The sequence below is a fragment of the Salvelinus alpinus genome, chromosome 6, assembly GCF_045679555.1.
Source record: "Salvelinus alpinus chromosome 6, SLU_Salpinus.1, whole genome shotgun sequence".
Taxonomy (NCBI): domain Eukaryota; kingdom Metazoa; phylum Chordata; class Actinopteri; order Salmoniformes; family Salmonidae; genus Salvelinus; species Salvelinus alpinus.
In genome coordinates, this window is record NC_092091.1 from 32,603,765 (window position 1) to 32,627,389 (window position 23,625).

At 40.6% G+C, this 23,625-nt stretch overlaps 1 protein-coding gene across 2 annotated transcripts in view; it reads right to left on the reverse strand.

Annotated features, from left to right (window-relative positions):
* Window positions 1-23,625, reverse strand: part of LOC139578599 (circadian locomoter output cycles protein kaput-like) — a 71,567-nt gene that overhangs the window by 45,339 nt on the left and 2,603 nt on the right. The window contains exon 2 of one of the 2 annotated variants that reach the window (XM_071406427.1): window positions 7,748-7,837. The exons of the other annotated variant lie outside the window; for it this stretch is intronic. The gene's annotated coding sequence lies outside the window, so the exon portion shown is untranslated. The remainder of the gene's footprint in view (window positions 1-7,747; window positions 7,838-23,625) is intronic. 2 annotated transcript variants of the gene reach the window in all.

Genomic DNA, 23,625 nt, shown 5'->3' on the forward strand with positions numbered 1-23,625 from the left:
TGCCAAAACTTGAAACATCTGTGGCATTGTGTTGTGTGAAAAAACTGCACATTATAGAGTGGCCTTTTATTGTCCCCAGCACAAGGTGCACCTGTATAATGATCATGTTGTTTAATCAGCTTATTGATATGCCACACCTGTCAGGTGGATGGATTATCATGGCAAAGGATAAATGATCACTTACAGAAATGTAAACAAATTTGTGCCAAAAATAATTAGAGAAATAAGCTTTTTGTGCGTATGGAACATTTTTGGGATCTTTTATTTCAGCTCATCAAACATGGGACCAACATTGTACATGCTGCATGCTGATTTTTCTTAGCGTTAAGGATCCCAACTTCGTTTAAACTTTCACACCCCTAGTAAATCAAATAAAATAAAATTTTATTTGTCACATGCGCCGAATACAACAAGTGTAGACCTTACCGTGAAATGCAGACTTATAAGCCATTAACCAACAATGCAGTTAAGAAAATATTTACATAACAAACTAGCTAGCCAGTGCTAGCTAACATATTCATGCTTTGACTATTTCTCTCTGATTTAGAAGATATCGTTGCCCAAACAACATGCTGATCTAGGCCTACACCAGCACTGGTATCGGGCTGTATTACCTAGCTACGTTTGAGCTGACTTTTTACATTAAGCTAATTAGCTTGCTAGCTAACTAGAAATTAGCATTAGCAGCTAACACAATTTATTTTAGCCACAACTTTATAAGAAAAGACAAACTAGCTGTTTGCAGACAGTATGATACAAACTAATAGTGTAATTATAGAACACTTGTGGATTTATATTCATTTATATTTATATTCTCCCTCAATATGCTGAAGCAAAGTGGAAATCAGCATCATTGTCACCAACATCTTGTTGCATCTGACCATGCAGGCAGAGTGAATGGCACAGCAAGTGCTCGAGTGATAGGGTGCAGGGCTTAGTATAGGAAGCGTATGGGGAAGCGGCATCCAGGAGGAGCAGGAGAGACGACTCAATTAGGAAACGGAGTAAAGTATAAAAAAAGACGTTACATGCGCTGGAGTGGTGTATCACATTACAAATTGAAATACCGTTATAAAAAGTAAAGTAAAAACCCAAACCGGTGCGTGCATCAATACCAGTATATATAGTCAAATACTAATGCCGCCCAGGCCTATAAGTTACTATGCCTTTTGCGGACATTATTCTAATTTGATTGTCTATTTCAGACTGTAACAACCATAACGGAGGGTGTAACATCCGTAAGTAATTTTTCGTCTCTAAAGTAATAATGGAAATGACAACCTTAAAAAAATTATAGTTTGTGCTCAGCCAAGCCTTTCCTTCAAAATGGCTATCCATGTTATGACCTAAGACTTACAGACGTTCACTAATATGTTCAGTCTTTTTGGGTATTAACACCCCCCTAGAGCTACTATACACACATACCGGTTTAATTTATATTTTTTGTAAATTCTTTGACACATTAAAGTTGTGATTTTGTGTGCAAGTCCATAACACTGGAATCGCCACGAAGAAAAACATGCAGACAGAGCATGACGTGAGAGCTGAGGAATGATAGGAAGTAGGATTAGGGTTAAAAAGCTACCGCAACATTTCTGTTTCCTCTAAAATAACAACAGTTGCAGTAGCAGCAGCAACACTAGCGGTAGCTACAGCTAACGGCTGTGGTTGTATAACTATGAGGTCACTCAGTGCTTCACTGATCCGCTGACACAATGACCTATTTTCCTCCTCCTTCCCCTTTAACTTCATCACAGCTCCACAGGCAGCCAATAACAGAGCACTTTCAGTCACCATGAAACCCTGAGCAGCCAACCACTGAGCAGAGAAAGTCACTGAACTGAGCCCTGAACAGCCAATCAAGTCCCTAACCAGCATATCACAACATTCAAAAGCCAATTACACAGTTAGCAAATGCATCCTGGCTTCTCTGGGGCAGTAGTGAGACAAGAGGAAAAGAAGAGAGAGGGAGACATGAAGGATAAAGGGAAGGACATGGAAAACGAGAGGGTGGAAGGGGAAGAGAAATGTTTTTAAAGTAGCCACTCATCAATCACTGAAGCCGCAAATGTCATGTTTCCCCCTCATATACACAGAAACCGATTAATACACCTCCCAGGCAGGAGCCCCCTCATAATTTCTTAGTAGCCTCAAATACAGAGCCTATAGGGAGGAGGTCAGAGACCTGGAAGTGTGGTGCCAAGACAACAACCTCTCCCTCAACATGAGCAAGACAAAGGAGATGATTGTGGACTACAGGAAAAGGAGGGCCGAACATGCCCCCATTCACGTCAATGGGGCTGTTGTGGAGTGGCTCGAGAGTTTCAAGTTCCTTGGTGCCCACATCACCGACAAACTATCATGGTCTAAACACACCAAGAAAGTTGTGAAGAGGGCACGACAACGCCTTTCCCCCTCAGGAGACTGAAAAGACCTGGCATGGGTTGCCAGATCCTCAAAAAGTTATTCAGATGCACCTTCGAGAGCATCCTAACCGGTGGAATCACCGCCTGGTATGGCAACTGCTCGGCACTCGACCATAAGGCGCTACAGAGGGTAGTGCATATGGCCCAGTACATCGCTGGGGCCAAGCTTCCTGCCATCCAGAACCTATATACTAGGCGATGTCAGAGGAAGGCCCAAAAAATGGTCAAGACTCCAGTCACCCAAGTTATAGACTGTTCTCTCGGCTACCACACACATGCGTTACCGGAGCGCCAAGTCTAGGACCAAAGGGCTCCTTAACAGCTTCTACCCCCAAGCTATAAGACTGCTGAACAATTAATCAAATGGCCACCTGGACAATTATTTTTGACTTTAGCTAATTTAGTAAATATTTTATTCTCTATTTTCTTATAACTGCATTGTTGGTTAAGGGCTTGTAAGTAAGCATTTCACGGTAAGATTTACACTTGTTGTATTCCGCGCATGTGACAAATAAAATTAGATTTGATTAGATTTTTCTCCTACTTACAAAATCTCACTCAACAAACCCTTTTTCACCAATTCCCTCTCACAGGCATTGTGCTGATGCGCTGTGTGTGTGTGTGTGTGTGTGTGTGTGTGTGTGTGTGTGTGTGTGTGTGTGTGTGTGTGTGTGTGTGTGTGTGTGTGTGTGTGTGTGTGTGTGTGTGTGTGTGTGTGTGCACGCACTGACTCAGATGTAGGTCAGAGGAGCTCTGAGGATATGACTCATTCTAAAGTGGATCCTTGGCGCAGCTCGTCGTCACGCACACCAACGCATGCATCGAGACGCCAGCATATCGTCAGTGCCCATCAGCAACCCCATAGCAACCCCATAGCAACCCCATAGCAACCGCCCGCGCCATGCAGGGTAAAAATAGCTCAGCTGAATTCCTCTACAGCTGAGAATTGAGTGCGCATCTCCCTATTCTATTATAGAGCAGAGAGACTCCCTTTATCTCTGTTGGAGGCTGAGCTCCCCCCTATGATGGTTTACCTACCGCAGAGAGAGGAACTACCTCCATACCTCTAAGACCTTCGCTAGAAAAACGAGAAAAAAGCATCAATAGTACTGTTTGTCCATCTTGAGACACTGTAGCCAGTATGCACTTCCTCAAAATAGCACGTCCTCAAAATAGTCTGAATTTATCTAAGATAACTCAAGAAATCGGTTATTAATTTTGACATTTTTGCCAATAAGATCTTAGTCGCGAAATTTTACATCTAACTAAGATGTTTGGTACATTATTTCTCAAGTAAAAAAATATGCATGAAAACAATTAACCTCTCATTGACTGACAACAAACACTTCATTGAAGAATCCCTACTGTTGACCAATCACCGGCGAAGGGGCATAGACTTTGGCTATCGACTTCAGGTTGCCTAGAGACATTGTGTGCGCACGAACAACATCTTGGTGTCATTATACTCCTAGTGTGCTCTAACATATGGACCTTCTGAAATAAACATTCACATGAATTCATTAATTTAACATAGAAAATATTAATATGAATCAATCTCAAAAGTACCCTTTTTGATTTGAAGACGTATTGTTTGGAACAATATCTACTCTATAAGTACATAAGATTTACAAAGTGGCCTCTCTGCTAATTCTGATCAATTTTATGAGCACCACCAACACAGTGAACAGGAAAATGGATTTGAAGGGAACTCTGCTGGTGATTTGCTGACTGTGCAACCCTAAAAGGAGGGCTGTGCTTGGTTAATGAACTATAATGTCAATTTATATGCAGAAAATTGTCATATTTTCAAGTACCAGAGTGCACACTCTTGAAATGTGACGTGTTTGAAGGGAATAAGGTTCCAGACAATGTCTAAAAATAAGCTAAATCAAAAAGGATACTTGTGAGATATAAATATTTTTTATGTTGAATAAATGAATGGGAATCTAGACAGATATGAGAGCACACTATAGCCTAAGGAGTATAATGACACCAAGATGTTGTCTATATCATGTACGGCTCACGGATCATAGGGTCTTAGTGGAGGTATGTAAAACGTACCTATATTAAACACAAAAAATCTGATCCGGATCGTATGGGCCTTGGCATACAGAATAGGTCCTTTCTAAGCTCAGCCCAAGCCTGTGTGTACCATCCCGACATATTCTGACATCGGAAACTGAAAATAATTTGTGGACCATCGATTAGTAAGGGGGTAGGATAGCCAGAGTGTCACCATATGAAAAGCAGCAGTACTGCTTTTAGGGAACTGACAGTGGGGATGGGAAAATGTCTCCGCCATAGAAACAGGCCGACATTTGAGATATTCAGCCGTTCAGCCAAGGAGCTGGAGGAGGAGAGTTTCTGCTCTAAGTGGCAGAGAATCCCTCATTAACCTAATGCAGTCGGAAACCACCAACGAGCATCAACACATTCATTGCCGGGAAAGCGAACCAAATATACATTTACCCACACTTTGCATATACACCCTCTATCTCTCCCGCTCTCAGACACAAAGGTTACACCTCTCCCTGTTAAATCAGACAATAAGAGAGTGTGCCTGCTACCAGCGCACACTGTGGTTAATGGCTTCTAATTAGTAGGCTGACAATTCCAAGAAGAAGGAGAATACAGTGGAGTTACTGACAAACAAAAACAGCAGGCTCGATGATTCTTCTGACAGTCAGTGATCCGTACTGTATCTGGGCTCAAGCTTAGACCTTGAGCTACTGTTTCTCTATCCATGCTGCTGCCCAGTTCCCTGCCCAGCCCAGCCCGTCTCCCCACCACTGGGCTGCTGAAGCCCCCAGAGCTGGGCAACCAGTTGTGTTCCACCCAAGCACATGCATCCACAACCCCAACAGCACAAAAGGGGTCTTTGTTTGCATTTGCATCCCACACTCCACAGACAGGAATGTCAGAGTAGGGCAGCGGTTTCCAATGGCAGCAGGAGGAAGGAGAGGCTGCCAGGAGCCTCGCCACTTGCCCATTCTCCCACAGTGGCCAGTTCAGAGTAGAGAGAGAGAGAGAGCGAGAGAGAGAGAAAGAGCGAGAGAGGGGGACAAGCACTGCCAGGCCAACACAGGAGAGGAAGAAATTAAAGACGCCATGTCAACTGCCCACAGTGCCCGCTATCACCGCCTACCACGATATGCGTCATGAGCGTAGGCTTACATTACCGTTCAAAAGTTTGGGGTCACTTAGAAATGTCCTTGTTTTTCAAAGAAAAGCAAATTTTTTGTGTATTAAAATAACATCAAATTGATCACAAATACAGTGTAGACATTGTTAATGTTGTAAATGACTATTGTAGCTGGAAACGGCTGATTTTTAATGGAATATCTACATAGGCGTACAGAGGCCCATTATCAGCAACCATCACTCCTGTGTTCCAATGGCACGTTGTGTTAGCTAATCCAAGTTTATCATTTTAAAGGGCTAATTGATCATTAGAAAACCCTTTTGCTATTATGTTAGCACAGCTCAAAACTTTTTCTTTAGACTAGTTGAGTATCTGGAGCATCAGTATTTGTGGGTTCGATTACAGGCTCAAAATGATAATGAGCCTCTGTACGCCTATGTAGATATTTCATAGAAAAATCTGCAGTTTCCAGCTACAATAGTCATTTACAACATTAACAATGTCTACACTGTATTTCTGATACATTTGATGTTATTTCAAAAACAAGGACATTTCTAAGTGACCCCAAACTTTTGAACGGTAGTGTAACTGTATCAATGTTTTCCCCCATCACTACTTAATAGGCAGGGCAAACCCGTTTTGGTGATTTTATCAAAATAAATAAATCACCTCGTGTTTTTGAACTCATTCAGCAGTTTTTACCAGATTAAGTACAATACCATTGGAAATTCATTTTGTTAATAAAGTTACATTTATATTACAAAAACGTCAATTGAAAATTATGCTGTCGCTGCTTTCTGCTGACAAAACATTGTGATAAATTGCCCAAAGTCAAAAAACAGTTTTAAAGTGTCCAAATCAATAACCAGAAACAAATGTTGATATATTGAAAACCTAAACATACAATTTACTATATACACATACTTAGTAATAGTAATCATATTACTTGTATTTTTTAAACAAGCACCTTATAAACTGCACATATGGTAAAATAATTAAGCATGCCAATTTATGATAGTATACACTGAGTGTACAAAACATGAGGAACAGTTGCTCTTTCCTTGACAGACTGACCAGGTGAATCCAGGTGAAAGCTACTGATGTCACCTGTTAACCTGTAAATCCACTTCAATCAATGTAGATGAAGGGGAGGAGATAGGTTGAAGGATTTTTAAGCCCTGAAACATGGATTGTGTATGTGTGCAATTCAGAGGGTAAATGGGTAAGATAAAGTATGTAAGTGCCTTTGGTAGTAGATGCCAGGTGCACCGGTTTGAGTGTCAAGAACTGGGTTTTTCATGCTCAACAGCTTCCTGTGTGTATCAAGAATGGTCCACCACACAAAGAACACCCAGCCAACTTAACACAACTGTGGGAATCATTGGAGTCAACATGGACCAGCATCCCTGTGGAAAGCTTTCGACATTGTGTAGAGTCCATGCACCAACAAATTGAGGCAAAAGGGGGGGGGGGGGTTCGGAATGTTTGGTATACTCAGTGTAGATTCATGAGAATTGCAATACATATTGTATCGGCACCCAAGTATCGTGATAATATCGTATCATGAGTATGTTGACCACTCACAAACTATTGCAACAATGCCATTTATTTCTCACTCATTTAACCATTTAGAGAGTTTATAAATGCTCTCAAACACAATTTACCCAGGCACTCTAGAATAGAGCCTCCATAGAGGCTGAACGTTTGTCTTTGCTATTCGAACTGTTATTACGGAGACAGCGGTCATTTGGCTGACCAATTACAGTCATCCAAAACTCCATGACCGTCACAGCGCAAACGTCAACATCAGAACCAACCATTTATCTCAAGATAGTCAGGCTATAATATATTCCAAAACCCTTACCTAACACCATTTTGACCTATTACCTGGACACATTTTAACAATGACTTTACTCTACTTGGGCAAACCCAAATACCCACTTTGAGAAACCCAAATGTAAAATTCAGAGCCCAATAATCTGACACATAGCTAAATCATCAAATATAAATTACATGCGCAAATAACCTACATTTGTCACTGCGTGTATGCAAAAATGCTTTAGACCACATTAACTTAATAGACCCGTCACAGCAATGGTGCCAGTCTAAATGGAGTCGTTGCATAGACTGTGCAGTATATTCCTCAAACGCCATGCAGCCTTTTTCTTCGTCTCCTTACCTCTTTCACTTTATTAAGCGATGTCCAGTAAGGCAACCAACCCTCTGCAGCCCATGGTCTCAGCACAGCCGTTTTGTTCAAAATGTCAACCTGGAAAATAAAAATAACAAAGGCCACTGAGAACCATACATATATTTGATCAAGATTGCCCTGTGGTCTGGGCGAGTCTACATGGTAGGAATATGAAACAGTCGTTACCTAACATTCTTGTGCAGTGACCCACCTGAAGCTTTTCAAATTTCCTTGTGACCAGCCAAAGAAACAAACACAATATATTGTGCCAGAGTGCAGTCTTTAGCAGGCAGGGCTGGGAATTGCCAGTGACCTTACAATACAATATTATCACGATACTTAAGCGCCGATACGATATGTATTGCGATTCTCACGATTCTATATATATAGCGATTCGATAATGCGATTCGATGTACCAAACATATTGACCACCATGTCTACTGTAAAGGGACAAGAATGAGCCATGATCAATCAGCCATGGAAATAAAAGTGCTGAAATCATGTTGAGAATAAGCTAGAGAAGGAGTTAGGGTCTTGCTTTAGGTTTCATTGGGGTTGGTTGTATGATGAACTATGAGTTTCCAGAGGACAAGGCGGTGACGTGTGAGGTTCTGTTCTAGCCATTAGCTCTGCTACTCCCAGAGGTTCTGATTAGAGATGAATCACATCCTGAAGCTTCCAAAGCAGTGACACACCAGTCAGAAAACACAGACACACACAACCACCTCCTAAACTCATTTACAACCAAGGCTTGGCACTGTGTCAGTCAGCTGGGATGGGGAGTTCGGTACCACAGATGTAAACACAAGCTTCCATCTGCTCCTGGATCCTCATGAAACTAAACCTCTGTGTGTGTTGTGTCTTGAACCTGGCGAGAGAGAGAAATAGAGAAAGAAAGAGAGAGAGAAGGGTTGGGCTCATTTCAAATTGATTTCAATTTACTTTTCAGTTTACTGAAAAGTCATTAAATTGTAATTTTAGTTTACTTCCTGAATTGACTGCCGTCAATACGAATTGAGCCCAACTCTGACTGACAGACAGACAGGGCTAGTGACTTGAAGGGGTTTAAAAGGTGCTACACCTAGAATTTCTCCCCTACCTGGAAGCTAGGTTAATTGCAACAGCGCTAGGCTGCATTCAAAACAAATCTCCCCCGCATCTCATTTCCGTGTTAGGTGGTGGAAACTTGCTTGAGGCTTTTACTTTCGGTTTTGGTCCACCAGCTTCAAACAGCTGTAAAAACTATATTTTTTGTGATTGAAAATATATTTCAGAGCAATTTTGATGGTACAATGATTCCCTACAGTATTCAGTGCTTGTTTTCTCACATAAACTGAAATTGAGCTAACAGTGTACAATTTTAGCATCCAGGAAATGACAGACCGATTTCTTCATGGCCACTTAACCCGATTCCCACTAGATAACACAGTCACAAAGTCAATAAAGCTTTCCCATTTTGATTACAGATGCCGCACTGGTAGGAGAAATCAACAGGCGAATATCACAGCGGGAAGTAAATATTATGGACATTTTCTCAAATTAAAATTCTAAAACAAATCCTGTCTAGCACCTTTAAAATGGGAGGATATTGTCTCAATTAGGCTACTATCTGACGAAAGAAAACAAATCCCCGTTTCAATACTCTTTGCACAAAGACAGACCCAGGCTGACCTTCTCCATCACCACTGGAGTGGAGATACACCAGATGTTAAGATGGCGCCGAAGAGGATGGCTGACGCTTTACATGCCCGTAACCAATGTGTGTCCATGTATGCTGACGATTCAACCATATACGCATCAGCAACCACAGCTAATGAAGTCACTGAAACCCTTAAAGAGTTGCAGTCTGTTTTAGAATGGGTGGCCAGTAATAAACTGGTCCTGAACATCGTCTAAAACTAAGAGCATTGTATTTGGTACAAATCATTCCTTAAGTCCTAGACCTCAGCTGAATCTTGTAATGAATGGTGTGGCTGTTGAACAAGTTGAGGAGACTAAATTACTTGGCGTTACCTTAGATTGTAAACTGTCATGCTCAAAATATGGTTGCAAAGATGGGGAGAGGTCTAGCAGTAATAAAGAGATTCTCTGCTTTTTTGAAGCTCCAAAAAGGAAGTCCTGCATGCTCTAGTTTGGTCTAATCTTGATTATTGTCAAGTCGTGTGGTCCAGTGCTACAAGGAAAGACCTAGTTAAGCTGCAGCTGGCCCAGAACAGATCGGCACATTTTGCTCTTAATTGTAAACAGAGGGCTAATATTAATACTATGCATGCCAGTCTCTCTTGACTAAGAGTTGAGTAGAGACTGACTGCATCACTTCTTCTTTTTATAAGAAACATTAATGTGTTGAAAATCACAAATTGTTTGCATAGTCAACATACACACACAGCTCTTACACACACACCTATCCCACCAGACATGCCACAAGGGGTATTTTCGTAGTCCCCAAAACCAGAACAAATTCAAGAAAACGTACAGTATTATATAGAGCCCTTATTGCATGGAACTTCCTTCCATCTCATATTGCTCAAATAAACAGCAAACCTGGTTTCAAAAAACAGATAAATCAACACCTCGCGGCACAACGCCTCTCCCTTATTTGACCTAGATAGTTTGTGTGTATGCATTGATATGTAAGCTACGCGTGCCTTTTAAAAAAGTATGTAGTTCTGTCCTTGAGCAGTTCTTGTCTAATGATGTTCTGTATTGTGTCATTCAGTATTATGTTTCATGTTATGTGTGGACCCAAGGGATAGTAGCTGCTGCTTTTGCAACAGCTAATGGGGATCCTAATAAAACACCAATTGTGCTATTTTGTTAGATTTTTTGCGTTGTTTGTAACTTATTTTTTTACTTATTTTGTACATAATGTTGCAGCTACTGTCTCTTATGACTGAAAATAACTTCTGGACATCAGAACTGGGATTACTCAACACGAACTGGAAGATGATTTTTCATTTAACGAGTCCGACGAGAAAGATATACTGCTCTCCAGGGAACAGGCCCAGATCCACGCCATTTGCGTGAAGAAAGGACAGAGGATAAGAGGACGCAGATCGGGTTGCCTTTTGATAATCCGTAGGCGAGCGAGTAAACTCTCACCCGTTTTACTTGATAACAAACAATCATATCTTATGTTTCACCGAGTGGTGGCTGAACGACGACACGGATAATATGAAGCTGGACGGATTTTCAATGCACCGGCAGAACAGAGAAGCTACAGTTGAAGTCGGAAGATTACATACACTTAGGTTGGAGTCATTAAAACTAGTTTTTCAACCACTCCACAAATGTCTTGTAAACAAACTATTGTTTTGGCAAGTCGGTTAGGACATCTACTTTCTGCATGACACAAGTAATTTTTCCAACAATTGTTTACAGGCAGATTATTTAACTTATAATTCACTGTATCACAATTCAAGTGGGTCAGAAGTTTGCATACACTAAGTTGACTGTGCCTTAACTTCTTTGGGGTAGGGGGCAGTATTCTCACGTCCGGATGAAAAGCATGCCCAGAGTAAACGGCCTGCTACAAAGCCATAAAAGCTTGAATATGCATATTATTAGTAGATGGATATAAAACACTCGGAAGTTTCTAAAACTGTTTGAATGATGTCTGTGAGTATAACAGAACTCATATGGCAGGCAAAAACCTGAGAAAAAAATCCAACCAGGAAGTGGGAAATCTGAGGTTGGTCGATTTTCAACTCAGCTCCTATTGAAGATACAGTGGGATATTGGTAATGTTGCACTTCATAAGGCTTCCACTAGATGTCAAAAGTTGTTAGAACCTTGTCTGATGCCTCTACTGTTTAGTGGGGCCGAAGGAGAGAGGAATGAGTCAGGTCTGCCATGAGGTGACCATGCTCTGACCATGCGCGTTCACGTGAGAGCGAGCTCTGTTCCATCGCAATTCTGAAGACACAGGAATACTCCGGTTAGAACATTATTGAAGAATTATGTTAAAAACATCCTAAAGACTGATTCAATACTTCGTTTGTCATGTTTTTACGGACTGTAATATAACTTTTTTAACTTTTGGTCCGTACTTTCTGCTGGACCTGCCCGTTTGGAAAGTGTACTGAACGCTAGAACAACAAGGAGGAATTTGGACATAAATGGACATTATCGAACTATACAAACATTTATTATGGAACTGGGATTCCTGGGAGTGCATTCTGATGAAGATCATCAAAGGTAAGTGAATGTTTATAATGTTACTTCTGACTTCTGTTGACTGCATAATATGGCGGCTATATTTGTGTCTTGATTGGGCTCTGAGCGCCGACTCACATTATTGCATGGTTTGCTTTTTTGTAAAGCTTTTTTGAAATCTGACACAGCGGTTGCATTAAGGAGAAGTGCATCTAAAATTCCATGCACAACAGTTGTATCTTTTAGCAATGTTTATTATGAGTATTCCTGTAAATTGATGTGGCTCTCTGCAAAATCAAAGGATGTTTTGTGACTTCTGAACGTAAGGCGCCAATGTAAACTCAGATTTTTGGATATAAATATGAACTTTACCCAACAAAACATATATGTATTGTGTAACATGAAGTCCTATGAGTGTCATCTGATGAAGATCATCAAAGGTTAGTGATTAATTTGATCTATATTTCTGCTTTTTGTGAATCCTCTCTTTGGCTGGAAAAATGGCTGTGTTATTCTGTGAATAGGCACTCACCTAACATAATCGTTTGGTTCGCTTTCGTCGTAAAGCCTTTTTGAAATCGGACACTGTGGCTGGATTTACAACAAGTGTATCTTTAAAATGGTGTAAAATACATGTATGTTTGAGGAATTTTAATTATGGGATTTCTGTTGTTTTGAATTTGGCGCCCTGTAGTTTCACTGGCTGTTGAAGAGGTGGGACGCTACCGTCTCACGTACCCTAGAGAGGTTAAACAACTTGGAAAATTCCAGAAAGTGATGTCATGGCTTTAGAAGCTTCTGATAGGCTAATTGACACCATTTGAGTCAATTGGAGGTGTACCTGTGGATGTATTTCAAGGCCTACCTTCAAACTCAGTGCCTCTGCTTGACATCATGGGAAAATCAAAAGAAATCAGCCAAGACCTCAGAAAAAAAATGTAGACCTCCACAAGTCTGGTTCATCCTTGGGAGCAATTTCCAAACGCCTGAATGGTCCACGTTCATCTGTACAAACAATAGTACGCAAGTATAAACACCAAGGGACCACACAGCCGTCATAGCGCTTGGGAAGGAGATGCGTTCTGTCTCCTAGAGATGAACGTACTTTGGTGCGAAAAGTGCAAATCAACCTTGTGAAGATGCTGGAGGAAACAGGTAAAAGAGTATCTATATCCACAGTAAAACGAGTCCTACATCGACATAACCTGAAAGGCCACTCAGCAAGGAAGAAGCCACTGCTCCAAAACCGCCATAAAAAAGCCAGACTACGGTTTGCAACTGCACATGGGGACAAATATCGTACTTTTTGGAGAAATGTCCTCTGGTCTGATGAAACAAAAATAGAACTGTTTGGCCATAATGACCATCGTTATGTTTGGAGGAAAAAGGGGGAGGCTTGCAAGCCGAAGAACACCATCCCAACCGTGAAGCATGGGGGTGGCAGCATCATGTTGTGGGTGTGCTTTGCTGCAGGAGGGACTGGTGCACTTCACAAAATAGATGGCATCATGAGGTAGGAAAATGATGTGGATATATTGAAGCAACATCTCAAGACCTCAGTCAGGAAGTTAAAGCTTGGTCGCAAATGGGTCTTCCAAATGGACAATGACCCCAAGCATACTTCCAAAGTTGTGGCAAAATGGCTTAAGGACAACTAAGTCAAGGTATTGGAGTGTCCATCACAAAGCTCTGACCTCAATTCTACAGAAAATTTGTGGCCAGAACTGAAAAAGCGTGTGCGAGCAAGGAGGCCTACAAACCGGACTCAGTTACACCAGCTCTGTCAGGAGGAATGGGCCACAATTCACCCAACTTATTGTGGGAAGCATGTAGAAGGCTACCCGAAACGTTTCACCCAAGTTAAACAATTTAAAGGCAATGCTACCAAATACTAATTGAGTGTATGTAAACTTCTGACCCACTGGCAATGTGATGAAAGAAATAAAAGCTGAAATAAATCACTCTACTATTATTGTGACATTTCACATTCTTAAATTAAAGTGGTGATCCTAACTGACCTAAGACAGGGAATTTTTACTAGGATTAAATGTCAGGAATTGTTCAAAACGGAGTTTAAATGTATTTGGCTAAGGTGTATCTAGACTTCCAACTTCAACTGTATAAATGTTGTACTGAAGTGTCTGCCCAGATTGACAGAAGGGTCTGGACCTTCTCAAAGGACCAGGGAACCGACTTTTTAGTTCTTTGCCACAACAGTATACATTTTTCTGTTGATTGATGAAGAAGCTGACAATTGGTTGCTTAGCGACTGTGTTTGCCAACTTGAGGACAACGTCACTGGCCTGAATTCTAATCGGGCTAGCATCAGTTGTGAAACTGGGCTGCACTGGCCAGGGTTTCCTCCGACCCAGCTCTAATTTGAGAATTCCATTCAAGCCAGCTCGAATTTGGCCTTAATTCAAATGCCAATGAAAACGGAGCTTAGGTGTCAAAATGCACATCTCCTCATATACTTATTTCCTCACTGTACAGTTTCAACGAATACAAGGTTTAGGCTAAGGAATAAACTGTGTACTATTTGGGGAGTGACTGACACACATCCTAACTTGGTCACGGTCAAACCAAAAGTCACTGGACATTTTCTAGAACTCAGACAACAGGCTACTGTGCATGCTGTGTGCAGTGCTCAAGGACAACTTCCCCACAAATACCCCTAAAGACAAACAATAACAATGAGGACACAGACAAGGCATGCAGACACAGCACTATAGATATCACAAGATGCATGGCAAAACAGATGCAGTTCAGGGTGGATGAGAATGACTTACCATGGCCTGCCCTGAACAACTTGTTCAACCATAGAGCCACTGAACAACTTGTTATTCCATTTCCATGGACAAATGTATGTTTCAACATTGGTTACACGCTGCGTCTGTCAGTGCAGATCGGTAGAATTCAGAGGGCAACTTAGCAACAACAGATTGGTACTGCTTCAACAGCTGACAAAGACACATATTGGTATGTTTTCAAGGCTGCCAAAAACACAACCCTACTGAGCATCACAGGAACCAGTGCACCAAACTGCATTAGACAGGCATTCCGTGCATAAATAAATAAAATGTGTAGCCTATATCAAGGCAGTAAATTAATACAATGAACATGGTCAGATAGCTCTAGTTGAATATAGCAGTGACTATTAGATGTATGCCATTTGGATACATTGTATCCTAGTCAAAAGCCATATACGGGTGGTTCTCATGAAACCAGTTTTAAACATGTCTGTAGCAAATAGAGTTACAAAACCTATGATGCATCTGCAAAAATCAACTATCATTCTGCGAACTAAGATGTCTAGTTTTTGGCAAAGTGCAATATGTAACTTTTTGGTGACCTGACCAAATTCAAATAGAAATGTGTGTTATAGATCTGTCATTCTCATTGAAAGCAAGTCTAAGAAGCAGTAGATATGTTCTATGTGCACTATTTATATGTTTCGCTTTGTGTCTTTCACTTTCGGTTGTGTACACCAGCTTCAAAACAGCTGAAAATACAATATTTTTGGTTATGGAAAATATGTTTCACAGCAGTTTAGATGGTACAATGATTCTCTACACTATACTTGCTTGTTTTGTCACATAAAAACAGAAATTAGGCAAACTATTAGAATTTTAGCAACCAGTAATTGGCAGTGCGATTTCTGCATAGTTCATCTTTAAATACATTTTATATTTTTGCTAGAATTTCTTACATTTTCACCCCAAATTCTTATACCGAAATGTGTCCGGATAAAATTATCGGGTCATTCTATAAAATGTTACTTTATAAAAAAATTTTTTTGAATAAAAGACAAAATAGGTTGCTGTAGTTAGTCTATAAATCATAATTTTTTTTATAATAGTTGACGTTGACATTAAACTATCATTCAGTATTTATTACGTAAAAACACTGTCTGTGAACATGTCTCATTACCGTAACACTTTTTCAAGTTCCTGTAAAAACTAAAGTTCTATTCAACCATGCTTGATGCATCATCTAGAGGAGTAGTCTTTAGATGAGCATAAGTTAATGTATTCGCTTAAATTCACTGGTTCACCAACTACTTCTCAGACAGAGTTCAGTGTGTCAAATCGGAGGGCCTGTTGTCCGGACCTCTGGCAGTCTCTATGGGGGTACCACCGGGTTCAATTCTCGAGCCGACTCTTTTCTCTGTATATATCAACGATGTTGCTCTTGCTGCTGGTGATTCCCTGATCCACCTCTACGCAGACGACACCATTCTGTATACATCTGGCCCTTCTTTGGACACTGTGTTACCTAACCTCCAAACAAGCTTCAATGCCATACAACACTCCTTCCGTGGCCTCCAACTGCTCTTAAACGCTAGTAAAACCAAATGCGTGCTTTTCAACCGTTCACTGCCCGCACCCGCCCGCTCGACTAGCATCACTACTCTGGACGGTTCTGACTTAGAATATGTGGACAACTACAAATACCTAGGTGTCTGGCTAGACTGTAAACTCTCCTTCCAGACTCGTATTAAACATCTCCAATACAAAATTAAATCTAAAATCGGCTTCATATTTCGCAACAAAGCCTCCTTCACTCACACTGCCAAACATACCCTCGTAAAACTGACTATCCTACCGATCCTCGACGATGTCGTTTACAAAATAGCTTCAAATACTCTACTCAGGAAACTGGATGCAGTCTATCACAGTGCCATCCGTTTGTCACCAAAGCCCCATATACTACCCACCACTGCGACCTGTATGCTCTAGTCGGCTGGCCCTCGCGACATATTTGTCGCCAGACCCAATGGCTCCAGGTCATCTATAAGTCTATGCTAGGTAAAGCTCTGCCTTATCTCAGCTCACTCCAGCAGGTATATCTCACTGGTCATCCCCAAATCCAACACCTCCTTTGGCCACCTTTCCTTCCAGTTCTCTGCTGCCAATGACTGGAACGAATTTGCAAAAATCGCTGAAGCTGGAGACTTATATTTTCCTCACTAACTTTAAACATCAGCTATCTGAGCAGCTGCAGCTGTACATAGCCCATCTGTAAATAGCCCACCAAATCTACCTACCTCATCCCCATATTGTTTTTATTTACTTTCTGCTCTTTTGCACAGCAGTATTTCTACTTGCACATCATCATCTGCTCATCTATCACTCCAGTGTTAATTTGCTAAATTGTAATTATTCTGCTACTATGGCCTATTTATTGCCTTACCTCCTCACGCCATTTGCACACACTGTATATGGACTTGTTTTTTTCTATTGTGTTGACTGTACGGTTGTTTATTCCATGTGTAACTCTGTGTTGTTGTTTGTGTCGCACTGCTTTGCTTTATCTTGGCCAGGTCGCAGTTGTAAATGAGAACTTGTTCTCAACTAGCCTACCTGGTTAAATAAAGGTGAAATAGAAAATAAAAAATAAAAAAATACAACTTTTTTTTTTTTTTTTTAAATGCCTTCAGAATGAGGTTCGTATTCTCAAACACCCCCTTTACCTCACTTGGCCTTCTCATTACCAAAATGGCAAAAAAGTTAAAATAGGGAAAAAGTCAGAGAACCATTACATTACCAACATTGAGGCATAAATGGGCTTTAGTGATGTGGTCAATTGTTTGTTGATTCATAATGGCTCTCCTATTATTTGCAGATTGAGCTTGGGCCTCATGACCGAAAAACACATTTATCATTACCACATAATTTTTTAGGTCCGTTTCAGTAATGAGAACCTTCATTTCGGTAATAATACTAAGCTAATTCTAATGTATAGTCAATGGGTGTGCTGTGCTGGTACCTTTATTTATTTACTAGGACCACTTCTTAAACCTATTGTATAGATAGTTTTGTAAAACAACAGTTATTTGATTAAGTAGGGTTTGTTATGAAAAATGGGGTGTATAAAACCCAATGTAATTTACTTTAAGCCACAATGGGCTGGATTTCCCCCATTTCAACATGTGTACCTGTTTTCACACTTGTTTGATATTCCAAAACAATTTATAGTCCATATCTCACGTATTTAGATACTTTATAGGCATATTGTGTCATGCTGTTTGCCCATAGGATGCCATTCAATCTATAAATATATCTAAAATACCTTTCAACCACAAATATCCACATCCTAATGAACCAATATTACCTGTAATTACCTTGGATTTAAAAAAAATATTAAGTCACTTTATTAACGTTTAAATCCACTTTTGGATGCAATAACTTTACTTATACTGAAATAACGAGTATTTTTGTAAATTGCATTAAGATCGGTGATTTTAAACTGAACCAAAATTTACAGTTCAAATAAGGAAATCAGTCAATTGAAATATAGTCATTAGGCCCTAATCTATGGATTTCACATGACTGGGAATACAGACACGCATCTGTTGGTCAAAGACACCAATACAAAAAAAAGTAGGGTCGTGGATCAGAAAACCACTCAGTATCTGGTGTGACCATCATTTGCCCCATGCAGGGCGACACCTCTCCTTCACATAGTGTTGATTAAGCGGTTGATTGTGGCCTGTGAAATGTTGTCCCACTCCTCTTCAATGGCTGTGCGAAGTTGCTGGATAAAACATGCTCAATGTCTGGTTACATGTCTGGTGAGTATGCAGGCCATGGAAGAACTGGGACATTTTCAGCTTCCAGGAATTGTGTACAGATTCTTCCAACATGGGGCTGTGCATTATCATGCTGAAACATGAGGTGATGGCGGCAGATGAATGGCACGACAACAGGCCTCAGGATCTCGTCACCGTATCTCTGTGCGTTCAAATTGCCATTGATAAAAATGCAATTGTGTTCGTTGTCAATAGCTTACACCTGTCCATACCATAACCCCACCACCACGGGGCACTCTGTTCACAATGTTGACATCAGCAAACCGCTCACCCACACGACACCATACATACTGTCTGCCATCTGCCCGGTACAGTTGAAACCGGGATTCATCCGTGAAGAGCACACTTCTCCAGCATGCCAGTGGCCATCAAAGGTAAGCATTTGCCCACTGAAGTCGGTTACGACGCCAAACTGCAGTCAGGTCAAGACTCTGGTGAGGATGACGAGCACGCAGATGAGCTTCCCGGAGACGGTTTCTGACAGTTTGTGCAGAAATTCCTTGGTTGTGCAAACACAGTTTTATCAGTTGGCCCGGGTGGCTGGTCTCAGACGATCCCACAGGTGAAGAAGTTGGATGTGGAGGTCCTGGGCTGGCGTGGTTACGCGTGGTCTGCGGTTGTGAGGCTGGTTGGATGTAATACCAAATTCTATAAAACGACGGAGGCGGCTTATGGTAGAGAAATTAACATTCAATTCTCTGGCAACAGATCTGATGGACATCCCTGCAGTCAGCATGCCAATTGCATGCGCCCTCATAACTTGACACATCTGTGGCATTGTGTTGTGTCACAGAACTGCACATTTTAGGAATTGCCTTTTATTGTCCCCAGCACAATGTGCACCTGTGTAATGATCATGCTATTTAATCAGCTTCTTGATATGTCACACCTGTCAAGTGGATAGATTACATTGGCAAAGGAGAAGTGCTCACTAACAGGGATGTAAAGAAATGTGTGCACAGAATTTGAGAGAAATAAGCTTTTTTTAAGCTTATAAACATTTCTGGGATCTTTTTTTTCAGCTCATGAAACCAACACTTTACATGAAACATGGGACCAACACTTTATATATTTGTTCAGTGTATTTCACCTCCAAGTCATCTAATTTGCTAGGTCATTAAAAGCTCAAATTTGTCACAGTCTCTGTGGTCATATAGCTATCAGAGATGGTCCCTAATTTAGAGAATCTCCGATGCTATAAATGCTTTTGGTTTTACTACAGGCTATGGCACTGTTTTATGTACTTGCAGTCCACCCATCTGAAAAGTGCACATTCACTTCCATAACATTTGTTCTAGGCTACCAGCATGTAAGATAAACATTCACAATAACACAGGATACCCTTACAAAACTGCAGTACAATGAAATAATGGCTGTTTAGTTAATGATATCTGGATTTCTTGCTGTGTGTGTTGGCTTCTAATAGTAATATGTTGTCTTGTGTTAGCTAACTGCACTGTTTATTGTGCTGCACATGTTCTTCTGTTCCACTAAATGCTGTTTTGATGCTCTATTATGACTAACTCAATTTGTTTTCAGAATTTAACAAATATTACATAGGCCTGCCTATGTCTTATTTCAATAGCCTACTACAATCCACCAGGATTTACAAAGCTACATTTTGAATCGCATTTATTTCCATCAATAATTAGTCCAAAATTATTGCACCTGAATTTGACAATTATATTTCTCCTTAAAGCTTTTAATAAATTAACATAATGCATGCAGTAATTGGACTTTAATTTCAGTAGCTAAATAAGGAGGTAGGCATATCAGTTCCAGCTAAAGCAATGAAATCTTTTTTTTCACTAACCCGTACAGTAGTTGGCGGCAGTACACCAATAGGTGTAGCCTGCCATAAAATCTTAAAGAAAACAAAGCTAAAACTTGGATTTGAATCTTTGTCTCACGCACAGCAAAAGATCTCTGCGCTCAGGCAGCCTGCTTGAGAGCAGCCGTCAACATTCCATATGGCAGTTGGGACAGAGCGTCTGGTAAGCTACACAACAACACAGCTGGAAGACCACAACAGGTTCTCGAAATTTACACAAGAAACTTATAAAAGATTTGACTGCTAAGTGGTAGTCCCCTGTTCTCCTGCATTCTTGTTACACTTTTGCAAGTAAAGCAGCAGTTTGTTGGGGAGAAGAACATCAAGGAATGATTTGAGCTAGCTACTGTAGTTAGCTAGCTTGCTACACTTTGATTTCTTTTAATGATGGTAAATGTGTGCGTGTCAGTGGAGGCTCCTCAGAGGAGGAAGGGGTGGACCATCCTCAGTGAATTTCATAAAAAGAAAAATATATTCACGTCACCAAATAATTGATTAAAACACACTGTTGAAGGTCTACAGTAGCATCAACAGCACTCTGTATGGTAGCGCCATAGTGTAGCCAGAGGACAGCTAGCTTCCGTCCTCCTCTGGGTACATTGACTTTAATACATTCTCACCCCCTTCCATATACTTACACAGTAATTATGACAAGTTCCGGAGGACGTCCTCCAACCTATCAAAACTCTTGCAGCATGAACTGACATGTTGCCACCCAATTAAAGAATCAGAGAATGAATCTAGTACTGAAAGCATAAGCTACAGCTAGCTAGCACTGCAATGCATAAAATGTGGTGAGTACTTGAGTCAGAGAGAAAGACAATCCTTGAACAGGTTTGAACAAATTCATTTCTTCCAAAATGAAGAAGCAAGAGAGAGATTGAGATTTTTTTTCAGAAAAGCAGCTAGCTAGTTTAGCCTACTCAAACAGAGGGGTGATGTGTTAGCTAGCTGGCTATGACTATCCAACACAACACAATTTATTGCCACCGGGGCCCGACAGTGTAAGTGCTAAACTGCTTACTGATTGCACACTAACTTTACTGCATGATTGTAGCGGGTTTACTAATGTGTTAGTTCTATTAGCTATGTTGACTATGATGTTACTTTAGCTAATATGGTGACAGCGATGTAGGCTGTGTGTAATGGTTACGATAGGGTTTGGCTTGGAAAGGTTTTTTTGCCTGGTCACATACAGCTGATGTGTTGTACATTGAAGTCCACTGTCTGTCACCTCAAATTTCTCTCTCGTCCTGTGTGCACCCACGTTGTAAACTTTCATTAGTAGGCTAGGTTGTAGCAACCTCATGACGGGTATAGGGAAAATTAGAGAATCATGTAGTAGCCTAAACCTGACGATGTTACATTGAACTGGGTGAATGAAATATCAATGAGAGTCATCCAATATGCTGTAATAGAAATAAGGCCATGCTCATGAAAAGTAAAAATCGTCCTCCCTCATCTTTAATGGCACCGACCGCCACTGGTGTGTGTGTGTGTGTGTGTGTGTGTGTGTGTGTGTGTGTGTGTGTGTGTGTGTGTGTGTGTGTGTGTGTGTGTGTGTGTGTGTGTGTGTGTGTGTGTGTGTGTGTGTGTGTGTGAGAAAGAGCGAGAGAGAAAGAGAGAGTACATGAATACACAGAACATTGATTGTTTGTTTTGCGTAAGAACGTAAACTAGTATAATTCTTGAAACTTCTACCGCCAATATGGATGTGAAGATTTTCTTGATTCATTAGAGATCCTTGTATTTTGGGATATTTTATATTTGAGAATAACATACATTTTGCCAATACCTGCTCCCCATCAACACGCATTCTAATGTTACACCGATCAACTGCCTTTGTCAATTCTTTATTGTCTGTTTTTGCAGGAATCTTCTAGCTTGGATGGAAGGATGGAGGAGGGAATAAAGGGAATGAGTACAGAAGTTATCCAGCCTGCTGACTAAGAAAAATAAATAGCCTATGCTTGGCTGTCTATGGCTCTTCGTCTGTCTGCCTGACTGCCAGATTGCCGAAGAACCGTTTTGGAACCCTTTTTTCTAAGAGTGTAGTGTAAGTAGATCCAATTGAAATAGCACCGCTTCTAATAATATAACATTGTAAAGCAAATCAAATCCAATTTTAACTCGCCTTTTTTTTCCTCCAGGTGCAAAACCTTTGTGTCCTGATTTAACAGACACCTCCCTTGGTGAGCAATGTTTTCTCTAAACTGTTGCCCAGAGACTGTCGCGAGCACAGAAGAAATATCAGCCAACAGAGAGAAGCACGAGATTGAACTTTACTCAAATTCCTAGAGTTTTCCCTGTTAATTAACACTATCAACGTTTTCCGTTACTGTGGCAATTGTGATCGAATCAAAGCAATATTAGCAACTTTCAATGCAACATGCTAAAACAAAACAAACTATTTAAGAGATGTTGTTGTAGGCAGATTGCATCGGAGCAGGATTCTATTGGGCATGACTCAGCCTGTACTATACACAGACCAGTGATGCATTACCAATCAGAGCTGCAGTAGACCTATATGCAAATAGACCATATGGATCTGTGGTGTTTACTTTTGTCTGAACTGTGTTGACAGCTGTGGTCTGAGTAGATTATCTTGTTTTGAGATCAAAGCATGAGCTGCATGTAGCCATGTGTCCACATTTTGTTCATAATTTGTAGTCAGCAATGGGGGAGTGATTGCTTCCTACAAGATCTCAAAACGTGTGCATTTCTAGACATCTTTGAAAGGCAGGTCAGGTAAAGAGCTTTTTTTGTCTTAAAGGGGCAGTGTTGTATTTTGAGACAGGCTTGAATAAGCTAAGTAGCCAATAGGCAGAGGGTAGCATAATTTGTCTGATTCTTTGTAATAATGGTATGGGAATAATAATGCATTTTATTTTGTAAATTGTTTTCTTGCATCAAACAACAACATTTTCAGTTACCTCCTTGTCTGAAGGACAAGTGGATAAGCAGGTTAATGTCAAGCCCTGCATGTTTTTTTCAAAAGTCTCATAATTTAGAACACCAAACATTGGCTGCTACTGTAGGCTGAATGATAGAACATCTATTTCCATGTTAAAATGTTATGGGGTGCATTTTCTTTATTGTTTTTGATGATAGACCACTCTGTTAGGCCTACATTATGATCAAATAGCCACTGTAGCCTATCTGGCCATTATTAAAACTGTAACTTAAAATGGGTACAGCCTCAGTGTTCACAGCAAAAGCACCCTGGAAGTTCATTCAAGTTTGCACTCAGCAGACCTGAAATTTGCTCAGTGCCGTAATTTGTTTTAG